The following is a 25,746-nucleotide window of genomic DNA, read 5'->3' on the forward strand; positions in this document are numbered from 1 at the left end:
GACATTAACGATGCGCAACACTAGACTCACATAATAAAAATCTCGTTAAATAAGGCCGTCCTCTCTCGTAACACAATATCCTCATCCCCGCGTAAGCTCCTCAACTCCTTAGCACAACCTACATGTCCCTTTACCTTAAGAGGGCAGGTAAGTGAGCGAGAAAGGTGTAGAGGCAACATAATACTAATGGGTAAAGAACACTGGCTTCCCTATATACTGAGTGAGATAATATTGGGCCGTATTTTATGACGCTTTGGGGTCATACAATATTTATTTCCAAAGGTCACAAAGGAGATAAATAGGGTTTTTATGAGTGTTATTTTAGGTTCATGGTACAGAAGAAGGGTCAAACTACCACCAGGGTTTATCATTTCCACCTTTCTTCCACTTCTTCCACCTTTAATCAGATCCACCTTTCTTCTTTACCTGTTATCAGTTCGACCTTTCTTTCCTTACCTCTTTCAGTTCCACATTTCTCCTTCCTTTTATCAATATTCCATCTTTGCTTCCTCCTCCCTTTCCCTCTACTCGTCCTCTTCCTCCTCCTTCCTATCATTCCCTTTTTTTAACAAGTACCCATGGAAATACCCAGAAATCCTAGTACGAAAGCCTTGTCAGATGTGTGTGCTTGGGAGCCTAAATGTTTAAGAATATGGATTAATGAGACTATTACATCCATATGATACTCGCTTAATTATGAGGAAAACGCAACTCCCTCTCTGAATATCAACAGTGTGGTATTGGAACATAGTAAAGACTGAGAGCCATGGTCATTAGTCTACGTTGCTCCGTTCTTCAGCCTCGCGCTGGTCACCTAATTATGTCTACTATAAAATACACACGTCTTCTTACTCAGTATTACAGCGGGGAGTATAGCGACTGAATGAAGACTTGGAGGAGGACGAGGAGGAAGAGGAATAGGAAGAGGAGGAGGAGGAGGAGGAGGAGGAGGAGGAGGAGGAGGAGGAAGAAGAGGAGGAGGAGAAAAAAAAGCAGAGGAAAAAAAGAGGTGTGTGTGTGTGTGTGTGTGTGTGTGTGTGTGTGTGTAATTAGGAGGAAGCAAAGGTGTAGGGAGGGAGGATGTGAGGAAAAGGTTGTTGTTGTTGTTGTTGTTTTTGTTGTTGTTGTTGTTGGTGGTGGTGGTGGTGGTGGTGAGTAATATTCTTTGTTAATTATAACGTCGCCTCTATTATAAGGTTGAGAATAATTATGAAGGTAATTTATTAGTCTATAGGGAGGTGCGGGTAATTATTAGAGTACACACACACACACACACACACACACACACACACACACACACACACAGATAGAGATAGAGATAGAGAGAGATAGAGAGAGATAGAGAGAGAGAGAGAGAGAGAGAGAGAGAGAGAGAGAGAGAGAGAGAGAGAGAGAGAGAGAGAGAGAGAGAGAGAGAGAGAGAGAGAGACAAACAAATTACATAATAAATATACCTTTAGTAAGTCACTCTATTACTTTCCAACATCAATCCAGCGTTAAATCACCATCCCTTGTTAAGTGGACCAGATATTAAATTTTCATCAATGCTTCTCTAGTTTATCCCTGACCTCTATCCCCTTTCGAGCCAAGTAATACCTCGTTAAGTAATACTGCATCGTTAGGTAATCGTGTATATTACTAACCTCATCTGACTAATCGGATCTGCTTAGCATCGGTATATTTACATTATAGAAAGGTCAACAGATGTATAGAATTTGTGGAATGTCCTTTTAAGCTCCCATAACACGACAGTGAGTGAATTTGCATCAGAATAACATGACACTGATGCAATGATCGTTATTTTGCTTGACTGTGTATATCATTAACAATACATATTATCCAACACTAACGTACGGTAATTTGCATCTATATTGAGGCTTTTAACTTTGAGCTTATGATGGACGGTCACACTCATCGTTATATACCTTTGATGCGTTACACCGATATTTCAATCCACATCATTTGTAAATACCATGTTTTTTGACAGTAAGAGAAACACCTCAAAGGCAATATACACGGAAAGAAAAAAAAACAATACCTGTTCCTGCATAAGCAAACAGGAGTGGCCACAGAATGCTAATTTAGGCTCTTTGTTGCTGCGTGTGAATCAGCATGAGGAGGTAAGTAATATGATCTGATGTGAACTAACGCCAAGTACAAGATAAACATGTCGAGAAAAATCTGAAATCACGAGAAAGACAAATTTCCACGTATGAAGCTCTCTCAGCACCGCTAAGTCTAATCTGCACCAACGTTGTACTGCCTCAAGTATCAGCGATAGCATACTCATTCTGACATACTGTTCACCGTCTCTCTCTCTCTCTCTCTCTCTCTCTCTCTCTCTCTCTCTCTCTCTCTCTCTCTCTCTCTCTCTCTCTCTCTCTCTCTCTCTCTCTCTCTCTCTCTCTCTCTTTCGTTTCATTCTTTTCCATCATTATCTAACTTCTTACTCAACTCTTTCTATCATTTCTCCTTCTTCCTTCCGTTCTTCCTTTCCTTTCCTTTCATTCGTCAATCCTTCGTCTCATCCTTTCTCATCATTCAAACTCCTTCAATCGTTTCTCCTTTTCTCTTCCTTCCTTCCGTCTCCCTCTCCCCCTTCCTAGCACTTCCTTTCTTTTCAATCGTCAATCCTTTCCATCTATCCTCTCGTCTCTCCTTTCCATCTATCCTTTCCGTCGCATCCTTTTCTATTGTTAACGAGCTGCCATCTGCTGCCACCCTGTCAACCCCCCCCCCCAAAAAAAAAAAAAAGCTTGTTCCCATACCCCTTCTTTAGCCCACAGCAAGTCACTTTCTTAAGCCTATTCACGGGTTACCTAGAAGAAGGCTGCATCTGACCAGTTATTATGAAGCAACAAAGGACCCAGGCAAAATGACGCTTTGAACTAGAGCGGTCAGTCTTCCTAAAGTCTTCCTAAAGTAGAGGTTAAATGAAGTTACTATTTTATTTTATTTACGGCAGAGGAAACAGAGTAGAAGCTAAATAAAAGATGCTACAGAAAAAAGGTTTGAACACGATGGTCTTATAAAGTAAAACGTAAAGATGCGAAATAAGTATATGTGATTGAATTTTTGTAGTTTTGATACTATCCTCTTTGAAAGCTTGCATGATGGCTCTCCCTTCGATACTTCTCTCGGCTACCCTCCCTTGTTTTCTTCACCCTTTATTCCACGGTTTCTTCCTCCTCATTATCATAGCTTGGCCACACCTGCTTCATCAACTAAATTACGGTAGCTCACTTTTCGCTTTCTCTTCCTCTCGACTGCATGCTGTTCCTCGCTCATAAGCCTTTTCAGTAATCATCTCTTCCTCTGTTTTTTTTCCCTCAGGTTGACATCACCCACTACATCTGCTCGTCATAACAATATACCCACACATCAAGCCCACGTGTTTCTTCCTTCAGTTATGGCAAATCAATTCTCTATATTCGTCCTAGACTATAAGACACTATAAGAGCAACCAACCAACTTTCATTTACTATCTCTTCCTGTTTTTTTTCCTCAGGTTGACATCACCCACTACATCTGCTCGTCATAACAATATACCCACACATCAAGCCCACGTGTTTCTTCCTTCAGTTACGGCAAATCAATTCTCTATATTCGTCCTAGACTATAAGACACTATAAGAGCAACCAACCAACTTTCATTAACTATCTCTTCCTGTTTTTTTTTTCTCAGGTTGACATCACCCACTACATCTGCTCGTCATAACAATATACCCACACATCAAGCCCAAGTGTTTCTTCCTTCAGTTACGGCAAATCAATTCTCTATACTCGTCATAGACTCTAAGACACTATAAGAGCAACCAACCATCTTCACCCGAAATTGACCTCTCTTTTGACCACTCCTCTCTATTTTGTTCTAGAGTAGCTGTGTTTGGCGGTCTTTTTTTTTTTGACTCCATTTGTTTTTGCCTTTGAGCTACTTCCTTTACTGTGAAAAAAAGCACGAATTTAATCGGGAGAAATAAGGTGTTAGGGAGTTATTTAAAGGCCCTGAAGAGTTCGTATCGTGGCGCATGGAGTGGTGAGGCGAGGCGTATTGTTAATTCTAGCCAAGGCAGTAAAGATGTCCGTGAGAATGCATTTTACATTGAAGTGATGTGCGATAAGTTAAGAGAGAGAGAGAGAGAGAGAGAGAGAGAGAGTTCAATGGAGATTTATAGATTTAGCCTCGAAACATTTGAGAATATAGACATTTTTGGCTTTCACAACAAATATCAAAAGACTGCAATGTAGATAAGCAGGTTCGTAAAGCAACACATGGAAATACCCACAACCTGAGAACACAAGGACATGCATAAGGAGTCTGCAAGAGGCCGCTAGGTCTATACAAGTCAGCTCCTGTTAACCAAACACCACCTAACCTCAATATCCACAAGCTTATCTAATATTTTCTTGAATGTATCTATCATATAAGCACCCACAACATGGCTGCCAAGCCTGTTCCACTCATCTTCTACTCTACAAGTAAACTAAGTCTTGCCCATGTCCTTATTGAATCTGAATTTATCCAACTTAAACCCATTGCTACGTGTTCTGCCCGGCTCTCTTACCACCAAAACTTTTTTATCGCAATATCTATGTGTTCTGCAGCAAAAAGTAGCAAAAGCAACGACTAGACGAAAAAGATAATAAATTAATAAAACATAAAACAATAAATCAATAAAAAATCAACACATGCTCCTCTTATAACAACAAAAAAAGGAAGAAAACGGCACTGCAAACTAGACAAGCCAACCCACCTTAAATTCAAGACAGTGCCCGTAGTATAATATCAAATGATGGACTGGAAAATGAAAGAACTAGACCAGAGGTTCTCAATCTTTTTTTTCAGTGATGGCACCCTGAACTTATATAAACCCTTTTGTGGCACCCCCCCTCCACATGAATTAACTTCTTCTACACAATTGTACCTGTTTAAATTACTTTAATTAACGAATTAAAATTATTATCCATACTCAAACCACAATTAACATACGGTACAGTACATGCCCAAACAGAACTTATCAGTCTAATTAGATTAACTTAAGAGTTATAAACGCAAATTAACATAAAAAGAAGAAAAAAAGAATGATTCAAAATTCATGATCTTGTGGCACACCTAGGCACTGTCCGCGGCACCTAGTTTGGGAACCTCTGGACTAGACTAATGGTGAGATGGAGATGCAAAGGCTTTCTCGGCACCACTGAAAGGCTAAGTAAGTCGCAGCGCTGGGGTAAAGGAGGCTAGACGTTAAGTAGGTGGGTACACTGCTGGCGCTGAGAGGTGGATGGAAAGACACTCCTGCTGAGGCGCACACGCTACAAAAGGATCGGATCGGAGGATAAGAGAGTGGAGAGACACACACGCGGCTTTTACTTCTGAGGCCCCGACCAGTCACTCACTCAGTCCTTTCCGTTAAGTTGAGGGTGTGACGGTGGAAGAGGAGGAGGAGGAAGAGGAAGAAGAAGAGAAGAAGAAGAAGAAGAAGAAGAAGAAGAAGAAGAAGAAGAAGAAGAAGAAGAAGAAGAAGAAGGAAGTTGGAAAGTTTCGTTTAGTCAGCGCAACATCTGTGATCGTATGCCGGAAGAAGAAGAAGAAGAAGAAGAAGAAGAAGAAGAAGAAGAAGAAGAAGAAGAAGAAGAAGAAGAAGAAAAAGAAGACATTGATAAGGATGAAAATAATGACGATGACAAAGATATGAATACAGCAAAAAAGAATATAAACAAGAAGTACAGAAACAAGTCAAACACCACCACCACCAACAACAACAACAACAAAAGGACACCTAAACGAGCAAGGTACGTAACACACACCGCTTCAACGAACAGAGCGAAGCAGGTAAGTGGGTACGTACGGTAGGTAGGCGTGAGGTGACTGTGCATGTGGTTATTGGTGACTAGGCTGTATTTCCCCACAAAGAGACCCACCCAGGTTCAACAGCCGCCGTGTACTACAAGAGGGCTGCGTACCCCGCCTCCCTTCCGTTCAATTTGTCAAGACTTTTTATTTTATTTTTATAGCAAAGGAGACAGCACAAGGGCACAAAAAAAGGAAACAATACAAAAAAAAAGCCCGCTACTCGCTACTCCTATACATATTCCTTCTCATATATTCCTTCTCAGTTCTAATACAAGCGAGACGTTCTTAGGCTCTTCGTTGCATGTTATTTTCTTCCTTCGGGATAACCTTTTGGGTGAGCTTGAAACCTTGAAAACCTTGAATTGCGACCATCTGCCGGAGATTTTCTTTTTGATTAGATTTTCGTTCGAGTGTGTGTATCAGTCAAAGGGTTAATTCACTCTAAAATTAAATCATGAGATGCTGCGTCTCTGTCTCTGTGTCTCTGTCTCTGTCTGTCTCTGTGTCTGTGTCTCTGTCTGTGTCTCTGTCTCTGTGTCTCTGTCTGTGTCTCTGTCTGTGTCTCTGTGTCTCTGTCTCTGTGTCTCTGTCTGTGTCTCTGTGTCTCTGTCTGTGTATCTGTGTCTCTGTCTGTGTCTCTGTCTGTGTTTCTGTGTCTCTGTCTGTGTCTCTGTCTGTGTCTCTGTGTCTCTGTATGTGTCTCTGTCTATGTCTCTGTGTCTGCGTATCTCTGTGTCTCTGTCTCTGTGTCTCTGTCTGTGTCTCTGTCTGTGTCTCTGTCTATGTCTCTGTCTCTGTCTCTGTGTCTATGTCTCTGTGTCTGTGTGTCTGTGTCTCCATTTAAAGCCTTTTCTTCTGATTCATTTCACTATCCTCTCCTCCCGCGGATGTGAACACCGTGGCCACGCGCACTTTTACCGCATCCTTAACTCTGCTTTTCGTACTTTACCTTAATCTTTCTTTTGACAGAGAGGGATTTCGACATCGGTAGGGAATATATGCGCCAGGGGACCCGTGCTGCCAACTGTCTATTCTGCACCCAATGAATCAACACTTTGAACACAACATTAACGATAGAGGACCGAGTTAATCAGACCAATTTCACACCGCGTTCACAGTGTACTGCAAGAGGGTATCAGGACACCTCGCCTCCCGAAATTGACCTCTCTTTCGGCCGCCTCTTTTGATTCTTTTTTGTAGGAGCAGCGAGTAGCGGGCTTTTTTTTATTATTGTTTCCTTTTTTTGTGCCCTTGAGCTGTCTCCTTTGTTGTAGAAAAAAAAATGAAAACGCTCACTCTATCCCCGGCTGCCAGTGACAAGCGGCAAGTGTTAGCATCAGTCCGGCCATGCGTCAGGACCACAAAGAGGACCACGAGGGCGTTAACAGAGGGTAATCAGGGCCACTCATTACCGGGTCATTCTGGGGTAAGGCTAACTACTGTACCTGCCCTCCAGCCGCCATTATCCCCAGCGTTGCCAGATTATCGTACTCACCACTTCGTCTGTATTACTTTTAAGCCTCAAACTCTCGTACCTACACAAATAACGATAGAAAATTGAAGTTAGCGTTAAAGCTCCTATTTATTGATGTTTGTTTGTTTGTTTTTGCATTCGTTGTTGGTCAGAAACTACTAAAATGCAATGCGGTGAGTACGATATTTTGGCAACGCTGATTATCCCCCATCATCGCCCCCCGCCACACTCGTTAACACCCCCCCCCTCCCTCACCCTGCCTTCCCTTTGCTCCTCTCGCCCACAAACATGACTAACAATACGCGCTGTCCACAACCTTTTCTCCCCACCATTACCACTCCCATGTACACCCACAGGCACCACCATTAATGATCTCAGCACCGAAAGGAAGAGTATCAAGCAACGTTGCCAGATTGTCGTACTTAGCCCCTTATATTTTCCGACTTCCTACCCCAAAACTGTCTTCTGGGCTCCAATAACGAAACTCATTTATAGTTATCGTTAAAAGAGTTAGATCCTGACGTTTCTTGGCAATAGTTAAGCGTCAGAAACCGGTAAATACTGTGCTCTGAGTACGATAAAATGGCAACGGTGGTATCAAGGCACTTCTCCAACCGAAATTGACCTCTGTATTGGCTTCTCATTCTTTACTATTTTGCTGAAGCAGCCCTCGGTGGGTTTTGCTTTTGGGTTATTTTGTATGCCTTAAACTGTTTCCTTTGATATAAAAAGATACGCTTTGCCACTTCCCTCTCCAACCACTACTGCCACCACCACCATCACCATCACCACATGCAATCATCCCCTTCGATATCTCACACCAGCGTTATCACCCCTACACCACTGCCTCCTCCACCCCTACTCTCCCCCCTTACCCTCACCATCACCTGATAAACACCTGTCGCTTTCTGCTCCCCCCTCCCTCCCCCCCCACACACAAAGACACATCTTCCTCACGCCATCACCTGATAAACACCTGTCGCTTTCTGCATCCCCCCTCTCCCACACACACACAGACACATCTTCCTCACACCATCACCTGATAAACACCTGTCGCTTTCTGCTCCCCCCCTCTCCCACACACACACACAGACACATCTTCCTCACACCATCACCTGATAAACACCTGTCGCTTTCTGCATCCCCCCTCTCCCCCACACACACAGACACATCTTCCTCACGCCATCACCTGATAAACACCTGTCGCGTTCTTCTCCCCCCCTCTCCCACACACACACAGACACATCTTCCTCACACCATCACCTGATAAACACCTGTCGCTTTCTGCTCCCCCCTCTCCCACACACACACAAAGACACATCTTCCTCACACCATCACCTGATAAACACCTGTCGCTTTCTGCTCCCCCCTCTCCCACACACACACAAAGACACATCTTCCTCACACCATCACCTGATAAACACCTGTCGCTTTCTGCTCCCCCCCTCTCCCACACACACAAAGACGCATCTTCCTCACACCATCACCACCATCACCACTCTGCAGCCCATACAAAACGATGAAGGCGCCACCGACATCTGGTTGATTGACTCTGACTGATGTGTCTGTCAGTGTGTGTGCTTGTTCTCGCTAGCTTAATACATAGGTAATGGCGGCCGCTGGAAGCATGAGACGGGATATTAAACTTGCACTTTCTTCCTTGGTGTTGAGTGTAATGAGCCAATGCAAGATGGCGCCACTATAAACACTCGCCTGCGCCAGAACGGGCTGGGTCGACCATCAGGCCCCACCGGGAAGAAGCCTTGGGCCGACCATCAGGATTCACCGGGAAGCAGCTTACCGGCGCAATAGGCCACGACGTAAAATAAAAAAAATAAAAAAATAAATAAACTAATGTATATCATCCAACACTGATGTTTTTGTTGTTGTTTTCTTTCTCTTTCTATCATCATCATCCTGTGCTCCCTTTGGTGGTCACCGTTTTTTCTACTACCTCCTGCTTCGTTCTTTTTTCCCTTCTTTTATCTCCTCCGCTTTCTCCTACTTCTCCGCCTCCTCCTCCCCTCCTTCATCCTGACCTCTTTTACGGTTCCTCTTGTCTCTTCCTGCTCCCTCATCCTCGTCAACTACGTCCTTTTTCTTTCTCTCTTTCTCATCTTTATCATTCTCCTCTTTCTTATCCCATTCTTACGTTAAACCAGGGATAAGGAAAGGATGTAATATGGTAATTCGATCTAAGCATCCCCCCCATCCCCCACCCCCCGCTCTCATCCCGACCTTTCTTCAATGGCTGTTCCTCTCTATCTTCCTGCTTTATATTACTCCCCTCTCTCTATTCTTAGGCTAAAACATAAATGAGGACAACGTATATACATGGTGCTAAGCATAAGACCATAAGACCTCTCATCAGTGGCTGTACTCTCTCTGACCTCCTGCTTCCTCCTCCTCCTCTTCCTCCTTTTCATTCCCCATTCTTATGTTAAACTAGAGATGAGTACAGGGTATACACAAAGTACTAAGCATAAATTCTCAGTAATTCAGACCTCTCATCGGTGTATTTTTTGTCTCTCTCACTTCCTTCTTCCTTTTCCTCCTCCTCCTCTTCCTCCTTTTCATCCCCCATTCTTATGTTAAACTAGAGATGAGTACAGGGTATACACAAAGTACTAAGCATAAATTCCCAGTAATTCAGACCTCTCATCAGTGGCTTCTCTCTCTCTCTCTCTTCCTTCTTCCTCTTCCTCCTCCTCCTCACCTCTTCCCTCATTCTACTATGGCCCTCCTTGCCCGGACAGACGAAATGATATGTTAATTAAGTGATGCTTCAGCGTGAACCATCCCTAAGCTATCTTTCTTTGTGGTTTCTGTTTTCCTGTCTTCTCCCTTCTCCTCTTCCTCATTATCATCATCATCATTATCATCATCATCGTGTCTTATTTTGTGGCTTTGGTTTTCCTATTTCCTTGCTTCCTCTCCTTCTCCTCCTCCTCCTCCCCGTCATCATTATCCCTATCATCATCATCCTCTCCTTCATCAGACTTCCATGCTCTGAACTTTCTTCCGAGTCTACGCATACCCCAAAATGTAAAGTATGAGGATGATAACGAAGCCCATGAACAGTATAAAGGCATGGTAAGAGGATAGAGAGGAGAGATATTAAGAAGAGGAGAAAGAGGACAATGACGAGGACCAAAAATAATGAGAAGGAAGAGGAAGTGGACGCTAATGAAAACGAGGAGGAAGAAGAGGAAGACAGAAGGATGAACGTAAGAGATGACTATGAAGTTAACAAAAAAAAAAAATCCTGTCTTCAAGCTAACACACACACACACACACACACACACACACACACACACACACGCCAGACAACTCAATTCGCGGAAACTCGTGACGTGCAAGAGAAAATTGATGAATAATTGTGCGACGGAGGGTGGGAAGTGAAAGATTAATACCGCGGCGATAGATGGGACAAGGGAGAGAGAGAGAGAGAGAGAGAGAGAGAGAGAGAGAGAGAGAGAGAGAGAGAGAGAGAGAGAGAGAGAGAGAGTGAAAATAAAAAGATTCGACAAACAGAACAAGGGATTGAACAAAGTAAAAGAACGACCTTTAAATTCTGGGAAATACGAGAGAAAAAGATAAAATCAATATAGTGAAGACAAATCAGAAATAAGGCCCAGACCCAGACCACAAGACCACAGTATCAAGATCACATCAGGAAGTGCCGATCCAAAGGTAAGACTTCCGCTATCTACCTGAACCTGAACCTGAGAGAAATGCAAATACAAACAGACAGAAAGAAAGAAAAACAAAGGGCAGTCGAAGGGAAGTCTCAGCCACTCGAAGTCAAATAAAAAAGTTTGGTGTCTAAAAGCTTGGAAAAAAGGGTCCTCGTAGCCGCGGCTCTTGAAGGGAAATTAACCACTCCTCCGGCAAGGTTTAGTTTAGTTTGCCCTCAGCTCACACTCGCCGAACCAACCGCGCCTCCGTTTTCTTTAAGCCTATTACGCCCAACATAAGAACATAAGAACATAAGAACGCAGGAGTCTGCAAGAGGCCGGTAGGCCTGTACGAGGCAGCTCCTTTGACCCTAAGCTCCCGTGTATCTAATCCCACCTAATATCGCTGTCCATGAATTTATCTAGTCTATTTTTGAATGTGACAATTGTATTGGCACTCACCACATGACTGCTAAGCCTATTCCACTCATCCACCACCCTATTAGTAAACCAATTTTTGCCTATGTCCCTGTTGAATCTGAATTTATCCAGTTTAAACCCATTACTTCGTGTCCTACCCGGTTCTCTTACCAACAAAACCTTATGAATGTCTTCCTTATTAAAGCCCTTCATCCATTTATAAACCTCGATCATGTCTCCACGCACCCTTCGCCTTTCTAGAGAATGCAAGTTTAACTGTTTGAGTCTTTCCTCGTATGGCAAGTTTCTCAACCCCTGAATCATCTTAGTCATCCTCCTCTGCACCGATTCTAACATTTTGATATCCATTCTATAGTAGGGTGACCAGAACTGAACCGCATAGTCAAGATGAGGTCTAACTAATGCTAAATATAGTTTGAGGAAGACTTCGGGGCTTCTGTTGCTTACGCTCCTTGAAATAAATCCCAGTACCCTATTAGCTCGATTTCTAGCTTGAATGCATTGTGCCCTTGGACGGAGATCAGAGCTCACTAAGACCCTAAATCCCTCTCGCACCCAGACCTACTTATGAGAGTGTCATTTAAGCAATAGTTATGTGAGGGTTGTTCCTACCTACACTCAGAATACTGCACTTCCCTACATTGAACTCCATCTGCCATTTATCCGCCCAGTCATATAATCTGTTGAGTTCACCTTGGAGAATACTAGCGTCCTGATCCGACTCAATTACTCTACCGATCTTGGTATCATCTGCAAATTTACTAACATCACTACTAATTCCTGTGTCTAAGTCATTGATATAAATAATAAACAAAAGTGGACCTAATACCGAGCCTTGTGGGACCCCACTCGTAACACATCCCCAGTCAGATCTTTTACCATTGATTTGCACTCTTTGCTTCCTATTGCTAAGCCACGCCTTGACCCAGTTCAAAACTTTACCCTCTACTCCGTGAGCCTGTAATTTAAGCAACAGTCGTTGGTGAGGAACTTTGTCAAACGCTTTACTAAAATCAAGATATATTACATCATAATTTTCATCTCTGTCAACCGCCTCAAATACTTTATTGTAGAAGGACAAGAGATTGGTGAGGCATGACCTACCTTTTGTGAACCCATGCTGCGAGTCGTGAATTAAGCTATGTTTCTCTAAATGCTCCCGAATGTTCCTGGCTATTATGGACTCCAGCATCTTCCCTATAACCGATGTTAAGCTAATTGGGCGATAGTTTGAAGCAACTGACCTGTCTCCCTTTTTAAAAATCGGCGTCACATTAGCTACTTTCCATTGGCTCGGCACATAGCCAGTATTTACCGACATCTTAAAGATGTCGGTTAGTGGGTCACTGATTATATCACCTAACTCCTTTAATACCCTCGGAAATATCCCGTCAGGACCTGGCGACTTGTTCTTCTTCAGCTTATCTATCTCATCCTGAACTACTTGCCTGGTAATGATTATATCCCTCAATTTATCGCCATCCCCGCCCTCGTACACCTGAACTCTTTCCGGTATAGTCGTTCGATCCTCCTGTGTGAATACTGAAAGGAAGTAGTCGTTCAACAATGTGCTCATATTTTCGTAATTTTCTACTAGCTCCCCTGTGTTTGTTTTCAGCGGTCCAATTTTCTCCCGTGTTTTTGTTCTATACATCTGAAAGAAGCCCTTAGGATTACTTTTCGCCTCATTTGCTACTTTGATCTCATAGTTCTTTTTTGTTATCCTGGTGTTTTTCTTAACTAATCTAGATAGTTCGACGTACCGGCCCCTGAGATGTGTTTCCCCATTCTTTATTTTCTGATAAATTCCCTTCTTTAACCCAATCTCGTGTTTTAGTCCACGAGTCATCCACTTAGGATCATTGTTTTCTTTTCTAAGTGTTCGCTGTGGTATATGCTGTTCTTGCCCCTCTACTATTACTCTAACTAAATTATTGTAAGACATTTCTACCTGGTTCTCCTGGCTCTCCAATCCGCAGCTCTGGCCCTCATGAATCCCTAAATTATCCCAGTTTACCCCTTCAAGATGTCTTCGAAGCCCCTCGTAGTTTGCTCTTCTAAAATCTGGCACTAACACTGGGTTTGGTTCGCGGGTTACCGCCCAGTCTAAGCTAAAACGAACCGTTCTGTGATCACTATTTCCTAACTCTCCGCCCACCTCCAACTCACGTAGCAAGTTCCCATTATTGGTTAGGACTAAGTCTAATATGTTATCTCCTCTGGTAGGCTAACTACCTGCTTAAGGAAATTATCTTGTATAACTTCAAGAAAGTCCTCGGCTTCCAGGTCACCCACTAGATCTTCCCAGTCTATATTCCTATAATTAAAGTCCCCCATTACGCAGACATTTCTACTCATACTCGCCCTGCCAATCTCCTGTAGTAATATACTCGTGTCCTGCCTGTTAAGGTTGGGTGGCCTGTATATAACTCCTAGAGTTAGTTTTTCTTTTTTTTGTCATATGATCGTGCTCAGCCTCTTTTGTTTGCCGATTTCCCACCCAAACACTGTCTCCTCCACCTAAATAACTGGTTTCATATGTAGTTATCGTTAAAATGGTTTATTATTGGTCTTTCTTGGCAATAGTTATGACTCAGAAACTGGTAAATATGATGCTCTGAGTACGATAATCTGGTACTTTGATTACGCCTGTCAAACTCCCACCTGACGATTTTTTTAGGCTGAAGAAAACGCCTAAGAAAAATATATCGTGTCACTTATTTTCGTTTAAAGGTCATTATTAATCCACTTGTGTCTTGTAATTTTAAATATATATAAAAAAACAAATAAGAAAAAGCTGCATAGTTATATTCTGAAAAAAAGTAGTAGTAGTAGTAGTAGTAGTAGTAATAGTAGTAGTAATAGTAGTAGTAGTAGTAGTAGTAGTAGTAGTAGTAAGGTAGGCCCAGCAGATGGTTAAATGCATGATCAGTGGTAGGCATTGACGGTATGTTTTTTCGTTTATTTTATTTTTTTATAACAAGCGTTTATAACAAGTCGTAACGGTGCTCTAGTCTACAAACAACCCATACAAGTCTGTTAGCAGCTACTCCTCCCACCACCGTAATTTCCTCAACACTGCTCGCTACCCCTGCGGCCCTAACTTTCACGTCGTTATGGCCATGTTCATCTCTTACCTCTCAACTTGTGATTTGTCCCGCTACCCGGCACGTGGCTCACCTGAGGAAGGAAAAAATAAGGTTACACATGATTCTCATTGATGTATCTAATAGTAGTATGAGTTTTGGAAGTAGTTTTAATAGTAGTAATAGTAGTTGTAGTAGTAGTAGTAGTAATAGCAGTAGTAATAGCAGTAGTAGTAGTAGTAGTAGTAGAGGGTAATAGAGTAGTAGGAGTAGTAGTAGTAGTAACTGTAATAGTAGTAGTAGTGGTAATGATAGTAGCAGCAGTGGTAGTAGTACTAGTAGTCGAAGAAGTAGTAGTAGTAGTAGTAGTAGTAGTGGTAGTAGTAGAATAGTAGTAGTAATAGTTGTTGTTTAGGAAGTTTTGCCACGATCAGAAATGGAACCGCGACCAGCAACATGGCTAAACAGGTCAAATGCATAACTATCGCCACTTGAAAACAAGGGCTGAGCATAACAGTGCAATGTGTAATCATTATAGCCTAAATAACACCATTTCAGCAACAATACTAGGCTATATACATCAGTTCATGGGTTTCGTAACTTAATGCAAACATAAACCGAACATTAAAAGATAATAATAGCCTAATTTAGTATTATTTAGGCATCCGCTTTCACACAATAAAATAACGTTAAGTAGGCTGTAGAAACAAATATTAAGTCCCACCAGTTGCCTACCGGTACTTAACGTGTCAAGGAAATTATATAGGTAATTAGATTAGTTTGTCTTATAACTACTGCCATAATAGCACAGTAAGTAAACACCTGAACTTTATCGAGAAAAAAATAGTCAAGAAAATAATTGGCCTACATATTTCTTAGTACACACACACACACACACAAACACACACACACACACACACAGTCTTTAGATTATGTTTTAAGTATGGTTTACGTCAATAATATTTTAGGGCTAGGTATTAAACGGAGTAAACAATGCACTAACTCGAACAGAATAGTAAACATAAACAGAGTAAACAATGGACTAGCACGAACAGAATAGTAAACATAAACAGAGTAAACAATGGACTAACACGAACAGAAGAGTAAACATAAACAGAGTAAACAATGGACTAGCACGAACAGAATAGTAAACATAAACAGAGTAAACAATGGACTAACACGAACAGAATAGTAAACATAAACAAAGAGTAAACAATGGACTAACTCGACCAGAATAGTAAACATAAACAGAGTAAACAATGGACTAACACGAACAGAATAGTAAACATAAACAGAGTAAACAATGGACTAACTCGACCAGAATAGTAAACATAAACAGAGTAAACAATGGACTAACACGAACAGAATAGTAAACATAAACAGAGTAAACAATGGACTAACTCGAACAGAATAGTAAACATAAACAGAGTAAACAATGGACTAACTCGAACAGAATAGTAAACATAAACAGAGTAAACAATGGACTAACTCGAACAGAATAGTAAACATAAACAGAGTAAACAATGGACTAACACGAACAGAATAGTAAACATAAACAGAGTAAACAATGGACTAACACGAACAGAATAGTAAACATAAACAGAGTAAACAATGGACTAACACGAACAGAATAGTAAACATAAACAGAGTAAACAATGGACTAACACGAACAGAATAGTAAACATAAACAGAGTAAACAATGGACTAACACGAACAGAATAGTAAACATAAACAGAGTAAACAATGGACTAACACGAACAGAATAGTAAACATAAACAGAGTAAACAATGGACTAACACGAACAGAATAGTAAACATAAACAGAGTAAACAATGGACTAGCACGAACAGAATAGTAAACATAAACAAAGAGTAAACAATGGACTAGCACGAACAGAATAGTAAACATAAACAGAGTAAACAATGGACTAACTCGAACAGAAGAGTAAACATAAACAAAGAGTAAACAATGGACTAACACGAACAGAAGAGTAAACATAAGCAGAGTAAACAATGGACTAGCACGAACAGAATAGTAAACATAAACAGAGTAAACAATGGACTAACACGAACAGAATAGTAAACATAAACAAAGAGTAAACAATGGACTAACACGAACAGAATAGTAAACATAAGCAGAGTAAACAATGGACTAACTCGAACAGAAGAGTAAACATAAACAAAGAGTAAACAATGGACTAACACGAACAGAATAGTAAACATAAACAGAGTAAACAATGGACTAACACGAACAGAATAGTAAACATAAACAGAGTAAACAATGGACTAACACGAACAGAATAGTAAACATAAACAAAGAGTAAACAATGGACTAACACGAACAGAATAGTAAACATAAACAAAGAGTAAACAATGGACTAACACGAACAGAATAGTAAACATAAACAGAGTAAACAATGCACTAACTCGAACAGAATAGTAAACATAAACAGAGTAAACAATGGACTAGCACGAACAGAATAGTAAACATAAACAAAGAGTAAACAATGGACTAACTCGAACAGAATAGTAAACATAAACAGAGTAAACAATGGACTAGCACGAACAGAATAGTAAACATAAACAAAGAGTAAACAATGGACTAACACGAACAAGAGTAAACATAAACAAAGTAAACAATGGACTAACACGAACAAGAGTAAACATAAACAAAGAGTAAACAATGGACTAACACGAACAAGAGTAAACATAAACAAGAGTAAACAATGGACTAACAAACATTGGAGAGCATAAACAAACATAAAGAGTAAACAATCTACTAACAAACATAAGTAAACAGAGTAAACTAATAGGCTACCCGTCGCGTCCACCCCCAACACGATGCACGACAACTAATACTAACTAATAACTAACTAATAACTTTTAACTAACTAATAACTAACTAATGACTAATAATAACTAACTCGAGACATATGTAGTAAATAGGCCAGACACAACAGCCACAGCCTCACTAACCTTAATATACGACATGGCAAGTAAATACGAGAAACCTTTATAACCATCCTTGAAAACTGGGAGAAGCACTTTACATAGAACCTCCTCATCTCACTGTCAAATAAACACTAATGGATAATAACAGTTGCCTGCTGATGTCCTATTTTACCAGATTATCGTACTTAGCCTATTGTGTTTTTCTCTGAGTCATAACTACTGTAAGAAAACATCAATAAATAACGTTTTTTTAACAATATCTCTAATTTTATATCGTTTTTTTGTGTGGGTACGACGGTTATGGGTCTTGAACTGATAGAAGCAATGATCTGAGTACGACAATCGAGTAACATTGCCCAACATTGCTAGATTATCGTACTCTGCCATTATGTTCACCGATTTCCGACCCCAAAACTGCTTTCATCACCCAAATAACTGCCTTCATATATGGTTACCGTTTAAATGGTTAATTATTGGTGCTTCTTGGCAACAGTTATGGGCCAGAAACCGGTAAATACGCGGCTCTGAGTACGACAATCGGGTAACGCTGCTGAAGCCTCCTCAACACGCCATTTCAGCCATAGACTCCATAGACCATAGACCCCAGAGAGCGGGCAATCATTTATCAAGTATTCAGGGATAACTGACTGCTCTTTTTTGTGTTACTGTTGAGATCATTATCATACCTCTACAACTAAAAATACGGATAATGAAAATAATAGCGGCGTGTGGCATCAATTTGCTTATCGCCCATGCATCCAGGTGGCGCCACGGTACGTTTACCTATATTATGACAAAATACACTCCAAACAGCCACAGTAACGTAATTTTTTGAGCAGAAAAATGAAAAATAACGTAGAAAATGACTCGTATTGAATGACAAAGCTACGGGACAGTGTGTAGATATATACTTATGCATCCGTGACCGAATCGCAACATCACACAAAATTCATTCCAAACAGCCACAGGAACTTGATTTATTCTGTAGCAAAATAAAAGAACGTTAGCATAATAAATCGTGATGAGTGATGAAAGACTAAATTACCGTACAGTGTAGATAATTATAGATTTTTTGTTTTGTTTTCTATGAACGAATCGCAGACCAAAACAGTGAGTCACCACAAGTTTGTAAACATTGGTGGCTCGCGTGAGTGTGTGTGATTCTCCTCTTTTTCTTAATTATAACCGTTTCCAGTGGTGTCTGTGATTCCCGTCTGCGGCAGTGCGTTAAGCGGCGACTCTTCGTCATCAAGGAAGCCCAGCAAGTGAGTAGTGCATTAGTGGTAAGGTGTGATTAAGGGAGTAAGGCTGTTTTCAGTGGCGGTGAGGTGACTGCTTTCTCTCTCTCTCTCTCTCTCTCTCTCTCTCTCTCTCTCTCTCTTATATTTGTGTTATTCCTATGGTATTAAGTTAGATAGCACATTTTTAGAAGTGAGCAACACACACACACACACACACACACACACGCAGTAGTGCAGTGGTTAGCGCGCTCACCTCATAATCCAGATGTCCCGGGTTCGATTACAGTGCAAAATGGAGACGGATGGGCTGTTCCCTTATATAATCCTACCCTCGTCTCAGTCGGGGTTTGTGTCCCCCTCCCGGCGGGTTTGGATGTGATGTTCCAGCCGTACCCAAAGAGCAGACACCATAGTTTTAAAACCTTAGGGGAGGCTCCTGGATGGCGATCGTGAGTTCAAAGCGTGATCAGAGCATGGTGAATTACACACACACAAACACACACACACACGCACACACAGTTTTCCATACAGAAGCATAACAACATGGAACGGACTTGACAAGGAGACTGTGTGTGCAAAAACGATTCATGAATTTAAAGCCAAACTGGATAATAAGCGTTATGGAGACGGGACAGCACGAGCCTATTTCACAACTAGGTAAATACACACACACACACACACACACACACACACACACACACTGCCAGGTTTAGGGGCAGTAAAGCGTTGTTTACATGGTAAGAATACGTAAATAACATCCACACACATCATGGTTTTATATTCTTCATGTGTGTGTGTGTGTGTGGGTGGGTGTGTTCTTTACGTATTACTGAATTAGGATATATAACCAGTACTATCACAGTAATGGTTTACGGGATTGTGATTACGTGACAAAGGAAACGGATACGCTCAAGCTGCATAACATTAACCAATTAACAAGGCAATCACACAAATGAGGTATAGTGGTTACATATGAAACTTAGTCAGATTAGAGTTAGCCGGAGACCTGAGCCGATGCCTATCTATCCATCTATCTGTACACACACACACACACACACACACACACACACACACACACACACACCGGCACCACCCCCACTGCACTCCATCCCACCCAACCCCTCCCCTCACCCCTACCTTTCCCAGAGACAAGTTTCCCATCCCCCTTCTCTTTTTGTACTTGTTCTCGTCAGCGAAATTTATTTAAATGTATTTATAAAATGTAACTTTTCAGCCAGACGGCTGCCGTATACCTGAATAAACCGTATAGTATTATTACTAGAGAGAGAGAGAGAGAGAGAGAGAGAGAGAGAGAGAGAGAGAGAGAGAGAGAGAGAGAGAGAGAGAGAATACTATGCCCACCTTAATCTGGTCGTCATTATCAAGGGAATAAATTTGAATTGCATCACAACACAACAGGGAAGCCATTCAATAAACCACACCAAACGACATCTTTCGCCGTCGCTCAAACGTTGGTGGTGGGCTGTAAACGTTCCCGAGTAATGCGTTATGAGGGCGGAGGCTGGGGGCGATGCTAATGGCAGCCACGATCTTGCTTGTAAATGTGTCCCTCCCTCTCTCTCTTCTCTCACTTGTCCATTAAAAGAGAGGGAAATAAATAATCCCATTCTGCATCTATTCATTTGCACAATATCGTCATTTCTCTTTTCTTCGCTAGTTTTTATACCTGTAATTTATCAAAAGCCAAAGGATGTATTATTATTGCTATTATGTTTCTATCATCGTTAGTTTTATCATTATTATTATTATTATTATTATTATTATTATTATTGTTGTTTTTGTTTTTGTTTTTGTTTCTGTTGCTGTTGTTGTTCTTTAATCATAATCATCTCTGCCACTTCTTCAGTTTCTTTCTTTACCTTCATTTTCTTTTTCTTCTTCATCTTCTTCTTCTTCATCACCATCACCAACATTATTATTATTCTTATTATTATTACTACTACTACTACTACTACTACTACTACTACTACTACTACTACGACTACTATTATCACTGACTTAAATATCCGCTCACATTCATGCATATCAGAGGGGAACGTAACTGACTGGGGAGAAAGGCGAACAGCTGCTTAAATCCGTGAGTGAACAAACTGAAATGGTGTTACAACTAAATGCGATGAAAGTCTGTGAAACGCGCAGGTGTGTGAAATGAATGGAAGGTGAAGGGGTGAGCTAATGAGTGGCAGGTGTGACGCATGGAAGATGAATAAGTATCTGAATTAGTTAGGGTGGTTTTGGGCATGGATGAGTAAATGGAAGGTGAGTGAGTTAGTTAAGGTTCGGCACATTGATGAGTAAGTGAGACAATGAGTAACCTAATTAGTCGGACGCATGGGTGAGTAAATGTAGGATGAATAAGTAAGCTAAGCCAGTTCAGGTTTGGCACATTGATGAGTAAGTGAAGCAATGGGTAACCTAAGTAGCTATTCGTTCGCATGGGTGAGTAAATGAAAGGTGAATGAGTAAGCTGCTGAATGATAGGTTGAAGCCATGGATGAGTTACAAAATCATGAAAGGGAAATGAGTAAGGTAGTTAAGGTTGAGCACATGGATGAGTAATTGGAGGGTGAATTAGTGAGCTTGTCAATGGTTGGTTTAACGCATGGATGAGTCAATGAAGGGTGAATGAATGAACTAATTAATGGGAGGTTGCACGCATGGATGAGTAAGTGGAGAGTGAATGAGTGAGGTGGATGAGTGATAGGTGAGTAACAGGTTGGGGAGTTTGGTTGAATGAAAAAAGCTAATGACTGGCAGATTGAACGCATGGATGAGTTAAAAAAGATGGTGAAAAAGGAAAGCAAATAATAAATAGTGAAATCAGTATGTTAGAGAAATGAAAAGTGCATGAGTAAATGAGGTGTACGGTTGTTTGTGATATACTAACGAGGGAGGGTAACAAGAGAGGTAACGGGATAAATGAATGGATGAACAGGTGAGTGAGGTCTATAGGTGTTTGTGATATACTAGCAAGGTGGGATATCGAGACAGGCGGCAATATGTCATTGTTAGTAAGTTACATGCATTAATTTTTCCTCCACATGCACCCCAGAAATGATGAGTTAGGTTATCCAGGGAGGCGTATGAGTAGGTATGAATGTATGCTAAAGGGTTATTCATGACGGGAGAATCGTGGCGAGTGAGCAATTCGGTCTTTTTATAATAAACTGTCAATTAAATCCACACAGCCTCCATTGACGCGCTCACACCATTCAGGGACGCGGCGTGCATGATTGACGCGTGCAGGCAGGAGAGTGGGACCCGCATTGCATTCTAGCTCTTTACTTTATTTAAAACTATATATAGAATGTTTGATATCATTGGTGTTGTGTTTTTTTAACTGTTGTGCGAGATTGTATAAATTTCATTAACAACTATCAAAGGTTTTTAGTTGTTAGTCAGTGATACCTATTGCGTGTACAGTGACCTGATCTTGACCTGTTGTTTCATACGCTATAAATACTTGAATCATTGTTGAGGTCTGAAAAAGTTGGAAAGTTTCATTTTAGTCGGCGCAACATCTGTGGTCATATGCCGGAGAGAGACAGAAGGGGAAGGAATTATAGGAGAAGAGAACAGATCCCAGGAGACGGAACACAACCCCCGATTAATACCTGGTACCCATTCACTGCTGGGTGGACAGGGGCGTAGGGTATCGGAAAAGCCGCCCAAATTTTTCCACTCCGCTTGAGGTCTGAAGGTTTTCGACGACTAAGATGCGCACTTTACACACTGATGACTCCCAAAGATCTGTGGCCTGCTTGATGTGACTCGGTTGTCGTTCTCTGTATTTTGTTTTATTTTGCTTTTTATATTGGGATGTTAATTTATTTATTTACTTTATCTGAGTGGTATCTTTATTTACTTTATTTATTTACTTTATTTACTTTATTTATTTACCTTATTTATTTACTTACTTTATCTGGGTGGTATCTCTATTTACTTACTTTATCTGGGTGGTATCTTTATTTACTTTATTTACTTTATTTATTTACCTTATTTATTTACTTACTTTATCTGGGTGGTATCTCTATTTACTTACTTTATCTGGGTGGTATCTTATGTTTTACTGATTTTCTTCTATTTACTCGACGACATGGCGTTGCTGCAGCTTTTACAGAAATTGACTTAAACGTTGATAAAATTCATATTAGAGTTACATTGAAATAGAAAATGCAGCAATGAAGGGTAGCGGTTTTTCCTTGTCAGTGTTGTTGTTGTTTTGCCTTGAACCTGTTTCCTTTACTATAATAAATAAAATGAAATAAAAACTAGCGGAAACTGAAAAAAATAAAACAGTAGCAGCCTTCAAATACATGACAATCACGCAGACCACATTAATTGACAACGATTTTTCGCCGCCATTAACAAATACTTCGTCCGACGGTTTGTGTTTGTAATTGGCGCGGTGTCAATAAATGTTACGCGTGTGCTGTTAAAACTGCAAATACCTATTGGCCTGGCCCTCGCAGCCTCCAATCTTGTGACGCGATAGTTGACCGGCTGCCGCGCTAGATCAGGTCACCCACGCATTGTTGTCATCATTGGAGTCCTGTGTTGTTTATATCACAGAAAGAGTTTGTCGTGGAGTTTTCATATATATTTTCTTAAGGTTTCCGGGCAGCCACCTACGTCTTAGTTTTCTTTCCAACTTAATTTGCATTGTTTTCGCTTTTTTTATTATTTATTTTATATTACCGCGCTGGATCAGGGCACCCACGCATTATTGTTACCATTGGAGTCCTGTGTTGTTTGTATCACAGAAAGAGTTTGTCGTGGAGTTTTTATATATATTTTCTTAAGGTTTCCGTGCAGCCCCCTACGTATTAATTTTCTTGTCAACTTAATAATTTGCATTGTTCTCGCTTTTTTTTTACAACAAAGGAGACAGCTCAAGGGCACAAAAAAAGGAAACAATAATAAAAAAAAAGCCCACTACTCGCTGCTCCTAAAAAGAATCAAAAGAGGTGGCCGAAAGAGGGGTCCATTTCGGGAGGGGAGGTGGCCTGTCCTGCTGGGAAAACCTTGTTATTTCTTATTTAACAAAGTGTAACGTTTCAGGCCATCCCATAACTGTGGTGCTTCGGTGACTCCCATTATGTCTTGTTAAATTTTCGGCTGTACCCTAAATTTGTTGTTGTACCTGCTAAGAGTTTACCTGTGATGGGTAAGCTTTATGCCATCACAACCTCTTACTCCTCCTCATCATCATCATCGTTTTCCTCCTCCTCTTTTTTCCTTCCCCTACTTTTCCTCCTTTTCGATTTCCTCCTAATTCTCCTTCACCCAAAATTTACTTCATCATCATCATCATCATCATAACCGATCCTCCTCCTCCTCCTCCTCATCGTTTTCCTCCTCCTCTTTTTTCCTTCCCCTACTTTTCCTCCTTTTCGATTTCCTCCTAATTCTCCTTCACCCAAAATTTACTTCATCATCATCATCATCATCATAACCGATCCTCCTCCTCATCATCATCATCATCGTTTTCCTCCTCTTTTTTCCTTCCGCTACTTTTCCTCCTTTTCGATTTCCTCCTAATTCTCCTTCACCCAAAATTTACTTCATCATCATCATCATAACCGATCTTCCTCCTCCTCCTCCTCCTCCTCCTCTTCATCGTTTTCCTCCTCCTCTTTTTTCCTTCCCCTACTTTTCCTCCTTTTCGATCTCATTCTCATTCTCCTTCACCCAAACTTTACTATACCATCATCATCATCATCATCATAACCTATCCTCCTCCTCCTCCTCCTCCTCCTCCTCCTCCTCATCATCATCGTGTTCTTCCTCTTTTTTTCCTTTTCCCACTTTTCCTCCTTTTCGATCTCATTCTCATTCTCCTTCACCCAAACTTTACTTCATCATCATCATCATCATCATCATCATCATCATCATCATCATCATCACCTTTACATTCCCCTTTCCCTTACCTTCACATCATCACAACTTTCCATTTCCTTTATAGTCTCTCAATCACCTCCTTCATCTTCCTCGTCCTCTTCGTCCTGTCTACTCTAGCTACTTCTTATTCACACATACATTCACACAGACGCACACACACACACACACACACACACCCGCTCCCTCTGCCGCCCTCAACTCCCCTTTCCCTTTAAGTCACTGCATTTCCATCCCTTAATTGGTTATCAGAATGGGCAGGGACCGTAATCATTGCTCGTGCCCTTTTCCTCTTTTCCTCTTCCTCCTCTTCCTCTTCCTTTTCCTCTTCCTCTTCCTCTTCCTTCTCCCCCTCCTTCTCCTTCTTCTCCTTCCCCTCCTCCTCCTTCTCCTCCTCCTCCTCCTCCTCCTCCTACTCCTCTCCCTTCCCTCTGCAGTCACACGTTGTCATCCAGCATAGTTGTCACCTCTCCTATCGCCCCTCATCCTTTCATCCCTCACCTGTCATCCCCTCACTACACCACAAACCCCATCACACTCTGCCACCGCCAACTTCATCACTATACAATACCTACTCTATCATACACACACACAAAAAATGCCCTTCTTCAAACCCTCTATTTGTCTGTTACCCATTTTCCACTTCGTCTTGATGCACCTCTTCATGGCCTGTGTTCCCATGCATCGTATTTAATCTGTCACCTATGGACGAGCGTGTCTGACCGCTAGTACCCGTAAATCTACCGCAAAGTAAACCTGTAGTTGTGTTGGCAACGCCGAGAAGCTTTTTAAGAATAGTTAGCATGGTTCTTGATTGAAAACATAACCTGCGTCCCTATCTTGATGAACTCTCCGCATGCAATTTGCTACACGCACCGGGCATGGCGTCGTAGGGGGGCGAAGCGACGCATACCCCGGCGTATGCCACCATTGATTGCTTGATTGGCTCCGTTAGTTCACTCGAAGCAGCTATCGTGGCATTACTTTTGTGAAGGCAACGTGCGGGTGTTTCAGAAATACTTTTTATGGCTCTAAACTCCCTAGCTAAATGAACCAGTAGGTTAGCCCGCCAGTAATCCGAATTTTATCGTAAAATGTGTTGAAA

This window comes from Eriocheir sinensis, chromosome 32 (genome assembly GCF_024679095.1).
Source record: "Eriocheir sinensis breed Jianghai 21 chromosome 32, ASM2467909v1, whole genome shotgun sequence".
Taxonomy (NCBI): Eukaryota; Metazoa; Arthropoda; class Malacostraca; order Decapoda; family Varunidae; genus Eriocheir; species Eriocheir sinensis.